Source organism: Cupressus sempervirens, chromosome 9, assembly GCF_028749045.1.
Source record: "Cupressus sempervirens isolate cs-2001-9-10 chromosome 9, ASM2874904v1, whole genome shotgun sequence".
NCBI classification, from domain to species: Eukaryota; Viridiplantae; Streptophyta; class Pinopsida; order Cupressales; family Cupressaceae; genus Cupressus; species Cupressus sempervirens.
Genome location: NC_143126.1, coordinates 149232923 through 149251748, shown reverse-complemented (window position 1 = coordinate 149251748; position 18826 = coordinate 149232923). Strand labels below are relative to the sequence as shown.

Below are 18826 nucleotides of genomic sequence, written 5' to 3'. Positions count from 1 at the left end.
TATCTACTAAATAATAATAAAAAACTAGGCACATGAACAGAAGAATAGGTGATAGGAAACTGTGTATATATATGAGTCAACAAACATATACCACAGGTCATGTCTCTTGACAGAAACTCTCAATGGCTAATAACCCTGATTAATTCAATTCATGAAACACCATCTTGTGTCCAGAACATTTGACCTTGATACTTCAGAACACAAAAACAATAGTATTTTTCTAATTTTCCACAAATAGAATTTGGCATTAATCCATCCTAGATGAGTCTCAAAAGGCTTCCAATAGCATCATAGATTAAAACTCATATTGCAATGATTCAAATATTGTTGCAATGAAATCATTACCAAATTCTTATAACTAGGGTTAGAAGTTGTAATCGTGATTATTTATTATTAGCTTTTGACATCTGACTTGAATAATCTGTTAGAAGTGAGGAGACCAAGATGGCTTAATCAGGTTCTATGAGACTTGCTAAATAAATACTTGATCTTTACCACAGTTCAATTATGGGAGAAGGTGATTGGTCCTTGTTCTCACAATTGCATTTTTTAAAAAGGAATCAAAATCAACAAAGCCATATTATCGGAGGCATCCACTTTTAGAATTGACCATAGATCAATGGAATCCAGCCTCAAATAGGCTTAGAATAAATTTTCAGAGAAGCTAATAGGAATTACCCTAGTCTTTTAGATAAGGGAGCTCTCCTTGGAAATCACAAAGAAGTACTAACCTTTGTGCTTATTTCAAACATTAAAGGAATAGTGCTTGAACTTTAACTAGGACTTTCAACTCAAATTTGCAATCTCATTGTGAAAGGACATTCAAAAACAATTACTAATGGTTTGAAAGGCAGATATATTACTCATTGGAGACTCAAAAAAAATCTTTTAAGGTTTGAATAAATTTTGCATTTTATACTCAAGAAAGAAAGAAGCTTATATTCATTTTAGAAGTTCAAGTCTTGATTTTTGTTGAAATTGAGTTGTACTTCCATTTCAGCATCCTATTCTCATGCCTATTGCTCTTAGCAAGGTGTAGCTCTTTCTATTTCTGCCAATCCTCCTCTTCTTTTCTCTATCAATGTATAGCATTTTCATCCTTAACCTTCTTGTTGTTGGATTTCTCTTTCACTTGGGCTACACCTTTCTATGATGGGAGCTTTAAATGCCTTTTCCATCTTATCAATAGTGTTTTTGGCAGTCTCAAAAAATCTTCTCCCTCCTACGCTAGTTGTATAATTTTGTGATGCACTATGGGTGGCTATCCTCATGTTTTCCTATCTTTTATTCAAGATATTCAAGATATTCAGGGGATGGGATCATTGTTCGCCCTTGGTACCTCACTCACCGCTGGACCCATGCCCTTCGCATCTCTTTGGGCTGGTCAAGGTTGGGTTCTCATCAACTTCGCATTCAAATAGATCATCAGATTGCCAGAGAGGATAGGATTTGCCACCTCTGTTCTCTAAGAGAGGCGGAGATGGAGACACATTGTCTTTCATTGCCCCATTTACTAAAAGATCAGGGGGAGATTTTACTGCCTATTTAGAGGGTGTGAGAGTCTATCCTCCTTTTTCATATACACTAACCAGCGGTGCCTTGTGTTTTACATGTAGGAAGCCATGCAGCTCTGGGCCCACTTTCTATAGTCTCAATGCCCTCTGAGTCAAGAGTCCCACCAGTTTATCACCTCCTTCTTCACTCTCGTGCCTCCTACCCGAGGGATAAAGAGGTTGCTCGGTTGTCCATCTGCTTCTCAGAGTCACGCCACATTAGTAAGAACTCGTAGTGGTTACACTTGACTAGTCCATCCTACATCTGACAGTTCTTCGAGACGGCCCAGGACCTGTACTTGCCTTCGCCTCAAGCCTTATCCTTTGGTTCTTGGTTACTTCTTGCTTGCAGGAAGTACTTAGGCTCTTCTTGCCTCTTGTTTTGTTTCCTTGCTTTTTGCTTTCTTGTTTTGTTCTTTTTGCGGACACCATTTGGTGCTCCTGCTACTGACTACGACTCTATTGTACTCTTTGCAGTGCCTTAGATCTGATTGTGGTCTCCTATTGGACATTAATAAATTTATCTTATTCACTTGCAACAAGACCCGTATCTTGTTTTCATGGTGCCTTTTTGTATTGCTAATGGATTTTATCCTTTTAATTCTCCACAAAACTTTCAACAAGGATAACAAAGGCCTTCTAAGGATCTTCAACTAATTGGCATTCCCTTTTCTACTAATTTTGCTCACTCAAGCTATGTTTTTTTTCTCTCCCACTATTTCTTTGCACTCTTTGATGGTCTTCATGAGGATGTCATAAAACATCAATGTGTGGTAGCTATGGAGGCTTATCTGATGGGGACACAACCCAACAACAGAATAGACACAATAGAAAGGGGGAATTATATTAACTGAGAAAATAAGCTAGTACAAACAGTGCAGAGAAAATAAACTTCAAAACATGCCCTACGGGCTTACAATAGCATAAATCTGGAGAATATTTCTCCTTTTAGCACCTCCTCTCAAGCTCCAATCTGAACTACCTTTTACAATGCCAAAAATCTCCTTAAATAGACCCCGGAGGGTTAAGGACTAGGAGTACATTCTAGAAAGTGCTAGTAGGCATCCACTGACAAAATAGAAGGTTCCAGAAGCCGCGTTAGAAGTCGGTGCAAATCTAGAAGAATCCAGAAACGGTAGCCGAACTTCCGGGAGGCATAACTTTTGAACCGTAGCTCCGATTGACGAACCGTTTACATTTTTGGAAAGCTCTCGAAGCGCTCTATAGCCCTATGGACAAGCTTCGCTCGTCCCCCATTTTTCGACCCTTTTCGAGGTCATTTAATGCCCCAAACCTGACTTTGAAGCATTCTTAGGAGGTCTCCAAAACTCGAAAAACTGCAATAACTTTCAAACCGTGGGGCCTTTTGACCTGATTCTTTTTCTGGAATGCTCTAAATCTCAATTACATTCATCTGGCCAAATCACACCTTCTAGGTCACCAAAATGATGGCCAAATTGCATGCTCCTATTTTTTCGGGATTTTCAAATGCACTGATAGTTGAACTATGAGAGTTGGAACCTTTATTTGAGCCAAATGGGTATCCAAAAATGTAAAGACATGAAACAGAAACTAAGTCTAAGTACATTTTTTTGGGTGACACAGGATTGCCCTTATACCTCTGGATGCTCCTGCATCAGACACCCAGGGTAGATTGAAAAGTGACTCTGTCACTTTATGGATGGTAGAGGAAATCCCAAATGGGAAACCTCAGCTGCTGAAATCCAAGTTGAGTCCTCGATCGGTCGTCCTTTCCATTTGACCAAATACTCTTCATACTGCCTGTTTCTGGTACTCCTACCCACACGATGATCTAAAATGTCTTCTATCTCCTCCTTCTTAGAAGCGGGAATTGGACATGGCTCTAAAACCAGCTCCTCATTTGCACCATCATCATGATACTCTGTTAAATCTGCAATGTTGAAAATGGGAGAAATGTGAATACCATCTGGCAGCTCCACCTCATATGCATTTCCTGAGTTATGTTTCTTCAAAATTTTGCAGGGGCCAAATTTCTTCATTTTCAGCTTGTTGTAAGTACCAACTAGAAATCTTTCTTTTCGTAAGTGCACCATGACTAGATCCCCTACTTGGAATTCCTTATGTCTTCTCCTTGCATCAGCCCTAGCTTTATACTCTTGATTCATCTTGATAATGTGTGCTTGAACCTCCTCATGTAGACGCTTGATGTGTTCAGCAAATTCCTCAGCTTCAGCACTTGTTCTCTCCCCTTGTTCTATCTTCCTCAATTCTGGTGCAGTCCTTGGGCTATATCCATATACAATTTGAAATGGTGATTTTCCAGTACTCCTATTTACAGAGTTATTATAAGCAAACTCTGCCTGTGGTAGAATCAAATCCCATCCCTTGGGCTTATCTCCAACTAAACATCTCAGCAAATTACCCAGACTTCTATTTACCACTTCTGTTTGCCCATCAGTCTGTGGGTGATGCGTGGAACTGAATTTCAAGTCTGTTCTCAACTTCTTCCACAATGTCCTCCAGAAATACCTCACAAATTTAGTATCTCTGTCAAAAACTATACTCCTTGGAAGACCATGTAGTCTTACCACCTCTTTGAAAAACAAGTCTACAATATGGACATCATCATGAGTTTTGTGGCATGGAATGAAATGTGCCATTTTGGAGAACCTATCAACCACCACGAATACTGAGTCATTACCCCTTTGTGTCCTTGGCAATCCAAGAACAAAATCCATACTTATGTCCTCCCATGGCCTTGATGGAACAGGCAATGGCTGATATAGGCCAGTATTTTGACTAAACCCCTTGGCAACTTGACAAACCTGGCAACTCTGTACAAACTTCTTCACATCCTGTGAAATTTGAAGCCAAAAATAATGTTCTCTAAGAATAGAAATGGTCTTATCTCGACCAAAATGTCCTGCCATCCCTCCACTGTGTTTCTCCTTAATCAAATTTTCCCTCATGGAACTCCTTGGAATGCACAATTGACTACCTTTGAACAACATGCCATCCTAAATCAAATAGTATAACCACTTGGTTCTATCTACAGCAACAGGTTCTTTACAAGCTTTCCATGCTTCAGCAAAATCAGGATGCTCGGGGTACAAATTCTTGAGTTCATCAAACCCAACTACTTTAACCTGCATTGTTGTAAGCAACAACTGTCTCCTACTTAATGCATCTGCAACCCTGTTAGATTTTCCACTTCTATGCTTCAACACAAATGTATAACTCTGCAAGAATTCTACCCACTTCATATGCCTCTGATTCAATTTACCTTGGTTATTTAGGTACTGTAATGCCTGATGATCAGTATACAAAACAAATTCCTTTGGCAATAAATAATGCCTCCATTTCTTTAAGGCCTGAACTATTGCATAGAACTCTTGATCATAAACAGAATACTTCTTCTTTGCATCATTCAATTTTTCACTAAAATATGCAATAGGCTTACCTTCTTGGCTTAATACAGCCCCAATAGCGCTACCACTAGCATCACAATCCACCTGGAATACTTTTCTAAAATCTGGAAGTGCCAACACAGGCTGTTCAGTCACCTTCTTCTTCAGCAATTCAAAACTTCTCGCAGCTGCTTCAGTCCATTTGAACTCTTCTCTATCCCCTCTTATTGTATCAGTTAGGGGTGCACATATGCCACTGAAATTCTTAATAAACTTCCTGTAAAAACTAACCAGACCATGAAATGATCTTACCTCAGTAGCAGACCTTGGAGTAGGCCATTCCAAGATGGCTTTTACCTTCTCTGGATCCATTTTGAGACCTTCAGGTGATATAACAAATCCCAAATAGACTAACTCCCTTTTTGCAAAGACACACTTCCTTTAGATTAATTAACAGTTTCTCTTCCCTTAGCCTTTCAAGGACACTACGAATATGCAGTAAATGTTCTTCCAAAGTCTTGCTGAAAATTAAAATATCATCCAAATATACAATAACAAATTTTCCCAAGAACTTCTTAAGTACCTCATTCATGAGCCGCATGAAGGTGCTTGGGGCGTTCGTCAATCCAAAGGGCATGACTAACCACTCATAAAGACCCTCCTTGGTCTTGAAGGCTGTTTTCCACTCATCTCCTTCTCGAATCCGTATCTAATGATAGCCACTCTTCAGATCTATCTTTGTGAAGTACTGAGCTCCACTCAAGCAGTCCATAAGATCATCCATCCTTGGTAAAGGAAACTGGTACTTGATGGTTATCCTATTTATAGCTTGAGAATCTGTACACATCCTCCACTCTCCATCCTTCTTGGGTGCAAGTACTGCAGGTACTGCACATGGACTCAGGCTCTCTCGAATCAAGCCCTTCCTCAACAGCTCCTGAACCTGTCTATTTAGCTCCTCTGTTTCAGTAGGAGTCATCCTGTGAGCAGCCTTGTTAGGCAAACTAGCCCTTGGAATCAGATCTATCTGATGACTGATTTGCCTTACTGGTGGCAATCCATCTAGAACATTATCAGAGATAATATCTCCAAATTCTCCTAGTAAATCTGAAACTTCAAATGGTATTTCACTACTACCTTCTTTATCTTTCCTAGGAATCAAAGCATAGCACATACGCTGATATTTCATGCCATCTAAAAACTTCCTTCCATCAACAAGACAAATCCTAGCACTGCTACATACCTTTTCACCTTCCTTTTTCATGGGCTTCAATTTGTGGCGAACTCCATCCTTTGTCAGAGAGTATGTGTTTGCATGTCCATCATGTATTGCATGTCTATCGAACTGCCATGGTCTACCCAACAATAGATGGCAAACATCCATCGAAATAACATCACAGAGAACTTCATCATGGTAACTCCCAATTTTGAATTTTACTAAACATTGTTCACTTACCAGGACCTTATGATCATCTTTTACCCAAGAAATCCGATAGGGCTGGGGATGTTTCTCCCTCTTGAGCTTCAGCTTAGAGACCATCTCTTCTGATACCAAGTTATCAATGCTACCACCATCAATGATCACATCACAACATTTATCCTCACACTTGCATCTGGTACGGAACAAACTCCTCCGTTGTCCTGGTTCATTTTCACCACTTAGTAGGACTCTTTCATTTACCAAGGTCTCTCCTCTTTCTGCATCCTCTGAATGTGATGATTGTGCATCCTCATCCACATGAGCAACCCTAGCTTGGCCCTCAGCTCTCCTATCTGTCCTTCCTTGTCGTTGAGGGCATTCAAAGGCACGATGACCTTCTTCATTGCAATGGAAACAGGTACCACAGAAGCCTCCTCTTCCTTGTCCACGTCCTCTACCTCTTCCTCTTTGATTTCCAAAGTCTTGATCACGGGAGCGGTTGAAACCCTCATTCCTCTGGTTCCTGCTAGTACCCTCATCTTCATTTTTCTTTTGAGTTTCATTGCGGAGTCCAGATGATCTACCGCCTCCCCTTCCTCCTTGACCGCGCCCTCTTTGTCTTCCTTCAAACCTTTTACTCAGCTTCTCTTCAACTCGTAGGGCAAACTGGTATGCTTCTTCAACGCTGGTCATTCTTACCAGACTTAATTCCTCCTGGATGCTAGGTCGTAACCCACTGATATAACGAGCAACCTTCTCCTTATTTGCTTCTGCATGCCCCGCTCTAATCAGGAGTCAGTAAAACTCCTCTGTATATTCTTGGACTGATCTTCCTGCTTGCTTTAACCCATGCATCTTCTTAAACAGATCAAGCTCATAGTCCACAGGAATGAACTGCTTCTTCAATTTGTCCACCATGCGATCCCATCTTGTGATCTTCTCCTTTCCTCTTCTAAGTCTTTCCAGTTGAACCTCTTGCCACCAGATTTTGGCATGGCCTTTCAGTTTGGCCTTTGCAAACTTAACCCTATCTGGGTCCCTTATATCCTCATACTCAAAGTATTCTTCCAGTTCATTGATCCAATCGATCAACTCATCTGGTTTCAAATTTCTCGAAAATATACCCACTTCAATTGTAGGTCTTTTCCCAAACCTAGTAATGGCCCTAAAAAGCCTTTCCTCTACAGGATTCAGAACTTCCCCGTCAACTTCCATTACTTCCTCTTCATTGTTATCCTCACTATTGTCATCTACGGCAATATTTGCTCCTCTACGAAGCTCCTCTTGCAATGCTTGTACCTGTCTCTGGAGGGCTCTAACCTCCTCAAGATCAATAGCTCTGGCCCTTCCGCCACGCTCTCTTCGTGGAGGCATCTTCTAACTCGAACCCACAACCACACAGTCCTGATGCAAACTGCCTCACAGTCGGCGCTCTGTCTACACACTCAGGAAAACCGGCTCTGATACCACTTGATGGGGACACAACCCAACAACAGAATAGACACAATAGAAAGGGGGAATTATATTAACTGAGAAAATAAGCTAGTACAAACAGTGCAGAGAAAATAAACTTCAAAACATGCCCTACGGGCTTACAATAGCATAAATCTGGAGAATATTTCTCCTTTTAGCACCTCCTCTCAAGCTCCAATCTGAACTGCCTTTTACAATGCCAAAAATCTCCTTAAATAGACCCCGGAGGGTTAAGGACTAGGAGTACATTCTAGAAAGTGCTAGTAGGCATCCACCGACAAAATAGAAGGTTCCAGAAGCCGCGTTAGAAGTCGGTGCAAATCTAGAAGAATCCAGAAACGGTAGCCAAACTTCTGGGAGGCATAACTTTTGAACCGTAGCTCCGATTAACGAACCGTTTACATTTTCAGAAAGCTCTCGAAGCGCTCTATAGCCCTATGGACCAGCTTCGCTCGTCCCCCATTTTTCGACCCTTTTCGAGATCATTTAATGCCCCAAACCTGACTTTGAAGCATTCTTAGGAGGTCTCCAAAACCCGAAAAACTGCAATAACTTTCAAACCGTGGGGCCTTTTGACCTGATTCTTTTTCTGGAATGCTCTAAATCTCAATTGCATTCATCTGGCCAAGTCACACCTTCTAGGTCACCAAAATGATGGCCAAATTGCATGCTCCTATTTTTTCGGGATTTTCAAATGCACTGATAGTTGAACTATGAGAGTTGGAACCTTTATTTGAGCCAAATGGGTATCCAAAAATGTAAAGACATGAAACAGAAACTAAGTCTAAGTACATTTTTTGGGTGACACAGGATTGCCCTTATACCTCTGGATGCTCCTACATCATTATCCCTCATCCATCTGCAGATCACTATGTCCAGGGCCAATAAGCTATCTCCAAGATCTACTTATGTCATACCCTAACTATTAAAGATGGATGGAATATCACCAAACGTCATGAACATCCTTCTCCTTCTCCCGCTCACCTAAGAACTTGCAACCTATTGAGTTTGCATACAACATTTAGTATTTAATTTTATAATTCGTTGTTCAAGCAAAACTTAATAAGTCATAACATAAATTATAAAATAAAAATATTTTAATATGATAGCATCATGGTCAAATGAAAAACTATTATAAAACAACTACATACTTGGGATAAAATATAGATTACAAGAGACTACAAGAAAATGGAACCTTGACCATGTACATGTCACCACTTATCAATGTTCATCATATATTGAGCATGAAGAGTAGTAGTATCATGATATTTGGAAGTTGCAAATTGGCTATAACTCAGTCAAGACAATATTTGATTTTCATCATCATATATCTTTCTAAATGCAGCCTTGTAGCCTCGGTAGCATTGCATCTCTATATGGTGCCACCCTCCTTGGCAATGGAAGCATCACTTGGCTATAAAGCCTTGGAAACAAAGCAAATGCTAAAGAGATGACAAGAGGGGTCATCTTGTTCCGATGATTAAGAATAAATTGTTCCACAACTTAGAAAAATGCATCGGTTGGATCATGTTTCTCCATCCCTATCACTGCTCTTATTTTCTCCACCATGGCATCCATGCCATGATAACTTTCACCCAAACATGAGTGATAATTAACACTCATGATAGGCTAGGTAAAACTCAAAGCATATTCTGCAGGATCCCACCACTAATCATCAAGGATCAATGCTTTTACTTTCTAGTCTGTTTTACTTTTTCAGGATCCCACCACTACAAAAAAATTTAATATGCATACAAAGTTTTAAAAGTATTCCAAACATTTTTTGTTTTAAAATTTAAATAGAATTTAGAAACTTCTAACACGTTAACCAATACTCTGAAAAATAAAAATGCAGGATCCCACCACTACCACATTAACCAATACTCTGAAAACCAAACTCCCCATTATCACCAGTATTTGCCATGTTAACGTGCAAAAGAAAGAGCCAAAGCCATCAATTGAACCTCGAACCTTTTCTGCATATTGACATTTATACAAAAAATAATTGTAAATATCAAGCCTACAACTTAAATTTGATAACATATAGATTATTTGTTACATTTGGTTCATTCTACAAATAAAGCACAACCTTCTACAAGCAGGCACACAATTTATGGTTCCAACAGGACAAAAATATAGGGCAATGGGCATGTGAGAAGAAAAAGTAATAGACGATGAATGTGAGAAGAAAGGTAAAAAGTGACAAGTGTAGAAAAATAAAGATGGGACCATGCTGGATAATGGTGTGCAGGAAGAAAAACGCTTGCAGCAGGGTTTAAAACAAAAGACAAAAAAATGGATGTGGTACTAAAAATCATCTGAAACAACAAAGAAATTGTGTAACTAGGGATGGAGACGCACATGTTGGAAAACTGTGTCAATATTAAGGTAGACTAAAGAGAAAAAGAGGAGAAAATAATGGGGAGCAACTAAACTATAAAACTGGATCACATGGAAGAAAAAGAAAAAATAAGTTCGGAACTTTAGTTTCTCACTAAGGCAATGATGCTGTCTGATTCATTTTTTGTAGTTATTCAATGAAGAGTCTCCAAACTTCAAATATACAACTTATTTACTTTTTTCCTTTATAAAGTTGTTCAAAATATTTTCAGTGATATCAGAGGCATCGTAGAAACTGTTATATCTCATCATCGATACCATGGAAGTGCTAGCATTGATCTGCATATAGTTCATGTTGTCATCAATGTCAGTATTCTGCAGTCAAAGAAAGAAGGATACAATCTGTTAAAGAATGACAAACATAGTGACAATAGCGACAATTCCTCCATACTGCAATGACAGAATAATATCTAATGGTGACCTGATTTATTTCTACAGAATTAATGAAGCAATCACAAAAGACGATACATAACTAAGAGAACAAGAGGAGAACAAATTATCAATGAAATAAAAAAGAAAAGAAAAAGAAAAAAGTTAGATAAGATAAATTTATTAATGTCCAGCAAGAGACCACCAAAAGGGTCTATGGGACTGGAAACATACAAATAGGGAAACCAAACCCCAGCAGGAGCACCAAACGGTATCCAAGAAAGAGTAAACAAGAAAACCACAGATGGAGCAAAAAAGAAAAGACTAGAGGTCTTTCCTCGGTGGAAAGAAATCCAACCCGAGGCAAGGTACATGGATGAGAAAAAGGCGGTGATAAGCTGATCCGAGCCCTGGCTCTGGGGAGACGAGAGTTGTAAAGTGTGGTCACAAAGTTGTGTGGACTCCCGGAGATAAAGTGCCAGAGAAGATTGGTCGGTGTGATTAAAGAATGTTGCCAAGGACCTGAAATCTCTAAAAAGGCAATGAAACCCCCCTCTAATCTCAATTCTAGATGGGGCAATAGAAAATGAAGTGGATTTCCATCCCTACCTCAGCCAAGATACAAATGTAGTCCTCTCTATCCATGTAATGGTCAACCTAGTTCTGAAGCCAGTGAGAGTCAACTCTGAAAGAGCCTAGAGAGATACGCAAGGAGTGGCTCCAGCGCTGAGTCAAGTAGATGAGATGCACAATGATCCCATCCCGAATATCCAAAAGTGCTTAACATAAAAAGCCATCTACAGACATAACCCCCTTCGGAGGGTTGCTCGAGGCCGTGGCAATGTAGTATCTATAAATACCAAGTCTGACATGCTCGTTCATCTCTTGTCGCAAAGAGAGGAGGTGAGCAGGAGCATCCAAAGAGAACTAATAAGGAGGGAGACAATCAATCTCAGTAAGGTAGTGGCCAGAGCAGACCAACACCGAGCCCTGGAAGTCAGGTCTAAGCTTGCAACAGTAACAGAGGAACAATAAGCTAGATAGAAGTGTCTATGGAAACCATCAGCAAAATCTATGAAGCCTCAAAGACGGTGAAGAAATCAGATCAGATCAACGATGGCACTAAGTCAGAAGGGGTGGTACCTGAACTCAACCTGAATAACACTATGGGGAATAGACCAATGACATTTGATAATACATCGAAGGAAAAAGGTCGACCTGCTCAATTGTGGCCCAATCAAAGTCCAAGAGAGAGGGCCCCCACACCACCAAACCATAGAAAATTGTCAGTCTGAACAAAGAATCCAGGAGGGACAATCTGGACGTAGTGTCCTGAAAATGATGTCTCAAACATTGTCTCTCCAACATAGCAAGGGAACCCAACCCTTTGTTAACCCTGGGCTGCATGGCAAGTCTCATACTAAAGCAGGGGCCAGAGACCTTAACCTCGAGATAAGTGCATGAAGAGACAATCTCGATCTCTTGCCCCTAAAAATTGAAATGGACGTGCGAGGTCTTCAGATAGTTAAAGACCACAACTCGAGTCATGCTCAGGTTCACCACAAGCTAACACTAATCACAAAAGGAGGCCAACCCATCAAAAAGCCTCTGAAGCCCCTCAAGTGAGGAGGCCAAAAGAACCACATCATCGGCAAAAAGGAGAATGGACATCAGAACCTAGTGTAAGTAGCATTCGTCATCAGGGAGCAAGGAATCCATGAGAAAGGCCTCAAGCTCATCAATGTAGATGCCGAACAAAGTAGGGGAAAGAGGGCACCCCTACTTCACCCCAATCATGCTCTAGATCGAATCAAAGAACCCCTTAGGTGTCTTGAATCTGCCAACCACAATCTTGTAAAGTCTCATAATCATTGTCAATAATGTCTCTAAAATCTTGATGTCTTTTAGTCTGAAAAAGTGACACCTGGGGGACGGAATCAAATGCCTTACAAAAGTCTAAAAAGCAGCAATAGACTTTTGCATAGCAGTGCCGAGCCTCCTCAATGATAGCCTGCAACGTCAAGATATGGCCCATGATCTGAAAATCCACACGGAAACCAACATGACATCTCGCCTGACAATGTCTTATGTCAATCTCTCTAGAGAGAATAGAATCCAGCACAGTGGCATAGAGTCTGGCAAAGACATGCCCAATTATGATGGTCCTGTAGTTGTTGGAGTCAGAGCCCAAGCATGTCTTATGGATCGGATATATCATATGCCTCGTCCAAGAATCTAGAAACCCAGTGCAAACCACTCTGTTAAATAGCACAAGAAGGAAGGAACCGAGATACTGAGCTTGAAACCCTTATGGATACTGAGCCTTAAAACCTTCCTCATTAGCCGCCCTGTTACACATCATGAACCTGGTGACGTTGCAAATGTTGGTGGGAGTGAATAAATGGCGGTAGGGAAGGGGGTGCGATGAAGAGATGGCTGGCCACGAATGTCATAAAGAGTGGAGGTGTGGGAAACAAGGGAACAGGGGTCAAGGGTAGAGGGTGGGGGGGTGACAGGGAAACAAGGTACAGGATAAAAGCTTTCGTTGTACACAAGTGTGTCACAAAGGCATCTGCATTGTGATGCCACGTACAAGCATTAAACATAAAAACTGATAAGACAAAAACTAAATTGAGAAAAGAGGCAGCAAGTGAAAAATAGTGCTCATGAATCTTGTGATTGAATGAATGAATGAAAGATTTTAATAACGTCCACAAGGCCAAAGTAGCCTATGGGAAACCCTAAGTAGCACACACCCTAGAGTAGGGTCCAAGGTCTTAAGAACCTTGTAACCTCTTCTTTAGATCTCTTCTTCAACAATGCATTTTGATCACAAGGTTTGTTGTTCTATCTAGTTGTGTTTCTTCAAATAAAATACTTCAACTATCTACTTCTAAAATATCCACATAGTTGAAACAGATGTCATTGTATTCTAAGCACTCCATGATAAAGTGTCACTCTGTCTCTATGTCATGAACCATAACTAACGCATGTATATTATGACAAGTGTACCCTCGATATTATAAATAGCAATAATTACTCAATTGATAATTCTATGAAATTAATAATTTATTAATTTTAATATAACCCATTACTATAATTAATTTATCAATATAATGAGATATAGTATCGATAATCAAACATTAAAATTTATTGATCAATATTGAATTAACATCTATATTGATTCATATTAAATATAATATCTACCAATATGTTTAAACTTTAAATAATCAATCTAATTATTAATATCAACTACTTTATATTATCCATATTACTGTTAATAATATTAACTTCCATTGCAGCGAATAATTATAATTAACCAAATACATAATAATTAATAATAATAATAACCGTAATAAGTCATGACCCATAAGACACCTAGCACATATAAATGAGGCTCAAAATGTAACAAAAGGTGTAAATGATATCGTAGGAAAAAAATACCAACATAAAATGGCAAATATCAAACATATATAAAGATATTAAGGAAACTATAAAGTCTAAGTAGGTTTAATTCAAATCATATTAATATGTCACATCCTTGCATAGGAGTAATAATTAAATGGTAAATAGAGAAAGGTATGTACATCATATACAATATATGATTGAAATAATAGAAGGAAAAAACTACAAGTAATGGTAAGAGGAAGAGTATTATTAGAACACAAAGTAAAAAGCCGAAACTATAGGGAGGAAATAGAATAAAAGGAAGAAAAGACCGAGAAAGGAGGAAAATGGTGTTTCTTGCATTTAGATTGGGAATTGAAATAAGTTGCAAGGAAAATGAATAAAACCAAATTTGAAAAGGATTCAAGCTAATTTATAAATAAAGCACATTGGTGGCCAATACAATTTTAGAATATGGAAGTATGTAAACACGTTATTGAAAATATATTAATGAGCTAAGTTACTTTGTCAAATATATGATAATATTGTTAAGTTAATTAAATTATATTTGAATAAATAAACTTTATAAGTAGCTTTGAATATGTTGATAAATTACATTAATAAACAATATTAATTTTTTATGGGACTAGGAAATATTTATATAACAATAATTAAATTTATATGTATAAATACTAAACGAATATGTATATTTTGCAATGCAAAGGAATTAGAAAGTTTATAATCGAACCCCTTATTCTCTTGCTATAGTCCCGATAGTTGATAGATGGTGTTGTGTAGAGAAAGGCGGAGTAAAGCCAGAGAACATACCGATGTCAAGCGCCCTACGACAAGAAAATCCACACTCTCCTTAGGATTGAGATTAAGACAAAAGTAAGGAATCTTAAACATTTTAATTTGCTAAATGTATTATAAACTTGGATTCTTAATCAAAAGAATTACAACTAACACACATTTGTAATAATATATAATAAGAATTCTTTAATCACTCATTAACACAACCAAGGGCATAAGGAGTTTGAAGAAGGGAATGAGTAATTCGGTCGAGGCAAAGATTCCAAATATGGGTTTTGTTCATGAAGGATTGTCAAGTAGATTGCTTCCATACTTTAGCAGCAGTAGTTCTACCACATGTCTTAGAGTTAGCAATTAGGAGAGGATTAAAGAATTGAAGCTTGAGTATGTATTTTGTCTAACTATGATGACATGTGATACTTGTTGAGAACTGACATTCTCCTACCTAAAACACTACAAATTACCATCCCTAAGTACAATTCAAATCTAGAATGGAATTTTGCGAGAAAATTAAGACAAACCCTATTAGGGGTCATTACAGTCTACTACACCCCTATTGCAGGATAGGCATATCCTTTTTTCTCATTCCTAGGTGTCATCCATCTACCTGTTTTGCACCTCAAATGGTGAGAACTACCCCTAAGTTGAGTTGTGATCATTTTTGCTCTGCATTTGGTATTTGCTCTTATGTATGATTTTTCTTCAGTCTCCCGTGGGGTTAAATTCTTTAATATGGTAGGCTTTTTAACATCCTTTTTGCTTTGACCATATGATATTTTCCCCTGCAAACTTTTTAATTTTGTTGTAGGTATTTGGACATTCTTGTATATTAACATCCCATTTTTTCTTACATTTGTAATTTTGCTTCATCCACACGTTCTTATTTATATCTAGTTCTTCCTCCATAATCAATTTAGGCCAATGGTGTTTGTCCATACTTGTTTTCTTTAAGTAGCTTAACAACCAGACCATTGTCAAGCCTCTAATGAAAAAAAATACCTGTTTCTGCCAATAAAATATTGTAAAGGAAAACAGTATTTATATACAATAAAGGAAGATTAAGAGACAAATAGATTTTGTCTTATTTGTTACATAACAGAAGCAAGATAATTGCCATGTGTGACAACATTAATGAGGATGAACCAGCAGTAAGTAAACAAACAACAATACAATTTTACTCTGTCCTGCGTATGACAAGTCGGTAATCAACAATGATTAAATATAATAAAATATGGCAGAAATTTGTTTATTAAAGACAAAATGATGATATCTAGCCCCTGAATAAGAAAATGTATGCAGTAACATTGTAGAGGTATGGTGGTAGGGGGCACAATCCATCTTAAGCTAATTACAAGTATTTGTAAAGGCACAATATTTTGGAAGGTTGCCTAACTAAGGGATATGCATCTATTCATGTAAAAACGTATAGATATAAGAAACTAACATTATGGAAAGAAAGTAGTGTAGAGTGTGGTGTGAATATTACCAAGTCAATCTGGTATAAACACCTGATTCAAAAGAAAAATCTGTGAAGTTTTGGCATAAAGAACGATGCAGAAATTATAAATAAAAAGAGAGGAAGTATTCAGGGTGTAATACACCTGAAAGTAAGAGTTCCATATGATGCAGAGATAAGCTCAACGGAAGCAAAAACAAAAGGAACCAGCACCAGAAAGAGATAGATAACAATATTCTTCTAATTGATTCATCAAATGAACTGTATATACACTTGCTCTCCTAAAGATTTCTTCTCCCCATAACTTCATATCCAAAAACTTAACTAAACCTAAACCTAAAAACTCTATTTATACTTGCTAGGATGATCTACGGAACATTCTAGATTATTACAAAATAGGAAAACCGACCCAAAGAGACTTCCCACCAAAACGGCTTATAGAATATTCTAGATCAATATAGAATAGGGAAGAATGACCCCACAATGGTCTGAACAAATCCCAATAAAAGATCTTATCCTAATGACGTAAAGTCTAAAATGCAGCAACATGTACAATCTTTATGTGGGTGCTCCTGCACCACATAACATTAGAAGTGTAGGAAGAATCCTAAGAAAATCAAGAACATGATTATGAGAAGATTGTGGAAGAGCCAGTTCCAGGTATATGGGAAGATTATAAACAGATTTATGAAGAATTTATGAATAGATTTATATGACAATTTATGAGGAGGTTATGACAAGATCTATAAAACTATGGTAATATTCATCACAGCAGATTGGAGAACTATTTGTAACAGTGTTGTGCATTGAGGGTGGTGCCTGATCTTGGTGAAGTTGGTGCTTCACATTTAGAGGCGGTTCCTCTAGTAGGTTAATGCCTACATTCAAGTTGGAGTTGGTGCTTCCACTGAGTTGGTGCTCACAAACAATTAACAAGTTTGGTGCCTCTTGTAGGTTGGTGCCTACAAATATCCTAAGTTGCATGGGTACCTCCCCCCCTGCACTAGGAAAAGTTCGAACCGGTTCGTAGTTCTGGTCCAGTTCAGACTTGGTTCAACCAGGGTACTATTTTTGCCTTGTGGGTTCGATTGGGTTCCCAGGCGAAACAGCACCAAAAAGTTTGAACCTGCAGCAAACTAGGCCCCACGAATGGCTAGAAAGTGCTTTTTTGGGCAAAAATCAAATGTTTTTTGGCATCCACAACCCTAAAAGTTGTTATGAATTGCTTTTGGTGGCTTCTCATTGTCATTTTATGTTTCCAAACAAGGTATTTTGTCAATTGTTTTGAATCTTTGATGTTGAAGTTGATTGAACTATATGATGGTCTGATCATTATGATTACAAGTTTAACTATTTATGGTGTTTTTGTTGTTTAAATGTGTTTATGCTACCATGATACATTCTACTTTTAACTCATGCTTCATTAATTGTGTATATATATATATATATATATATATATATATATATATATATATATATATATAAAATTACATGTGTTTGTACTAACAAACCCAAACGAACCCAAACCCCTTTCCAAAATTTTGACGAACTTGCGAACCGGTTCTCGAACTTCGAACTTGGAAGCAAACCCTAACTGGCAACTTAATAAATATCGTAAAATGTGTGCGTGTATTGGAGTATCTATACCATTTGAATTTCATTACGAAAATACTGAACAAGGGTGGAAATATATAAAGTTCAAAAAAGGCTTAAAAGTTTACCATACTTTCAACCCCCCTCTCAATATGGTCCTGTGCTCTTCGGAACTATTTTTTTGTAGTTATGTCAATGATTGTTTTATATGCTCTTCTATAAGGAAATTATATGCTCTTCTTTAGTTATTTAAACCAAAACATTACTTTTGACTTAATTATCAAAAATGTTTGGATTTCATTTTTCAGATTTTTGGAATTTTGGAACATCTTTCCAAATGTCAAATAGGCAGAACACTAAAATGTTATGATCATAGACTATGGCTATAAGCCAACAAGTATCCTAATTGCCCACAATTCATAAGCCAATCAAATACAAATTAAAATGCCTATAAGGAATTGATTTTTTTTTAAGGACTTATTTAAATATTGTAATTATTTATCTTCAAGCCAGTCAAATAGACAAACATTAACGATATAGAAGCCCAAGAGCACGGAATGAACATCCAGCCATTCAGCCTCTTGGCCCTATAGATTTTATTGTATAAAGTTGGAAATATACTTATGATGTTATATAATAATATAATAATAATTATATTATATTCATAATATAATTATTATGGTAATAAAATTATATTATATGAATATTATTGTTGAGAATATTAGCCTCATAGTAAATTGAAGCAAATATAATATATGGTAATTTACATGACTGATGATAAATCTATGTATGAAGGTCCGATATATATATATCATAAACCTATATTATCAAAATGTCAAAGTGACTGCTCAGATATATTAGTTGTATTCTGCTTAACAAACAGTATCACCGATTACATTAATATGTATCGGTTCTGATATGCATCAGTTCTAATTACATTAGTATGTATCGGCTGTGTTATCACCGATCTTGT

General features: G+C 37.7%; 1 protein-coding gene across 2 annotated transcripts in view; it reads right to left on the bottom strand.

Annotated features, from left to right (window-relative positions):
* Positions 1-18826, bottom strand: part of LOC149537955 (bystin-like protein) — a 145904-nt gene that overhangs the window by 48233 nt on the left and 78845 nt on the right. The gene's annotated exons all lie outside the window — the stretch shown is intronic.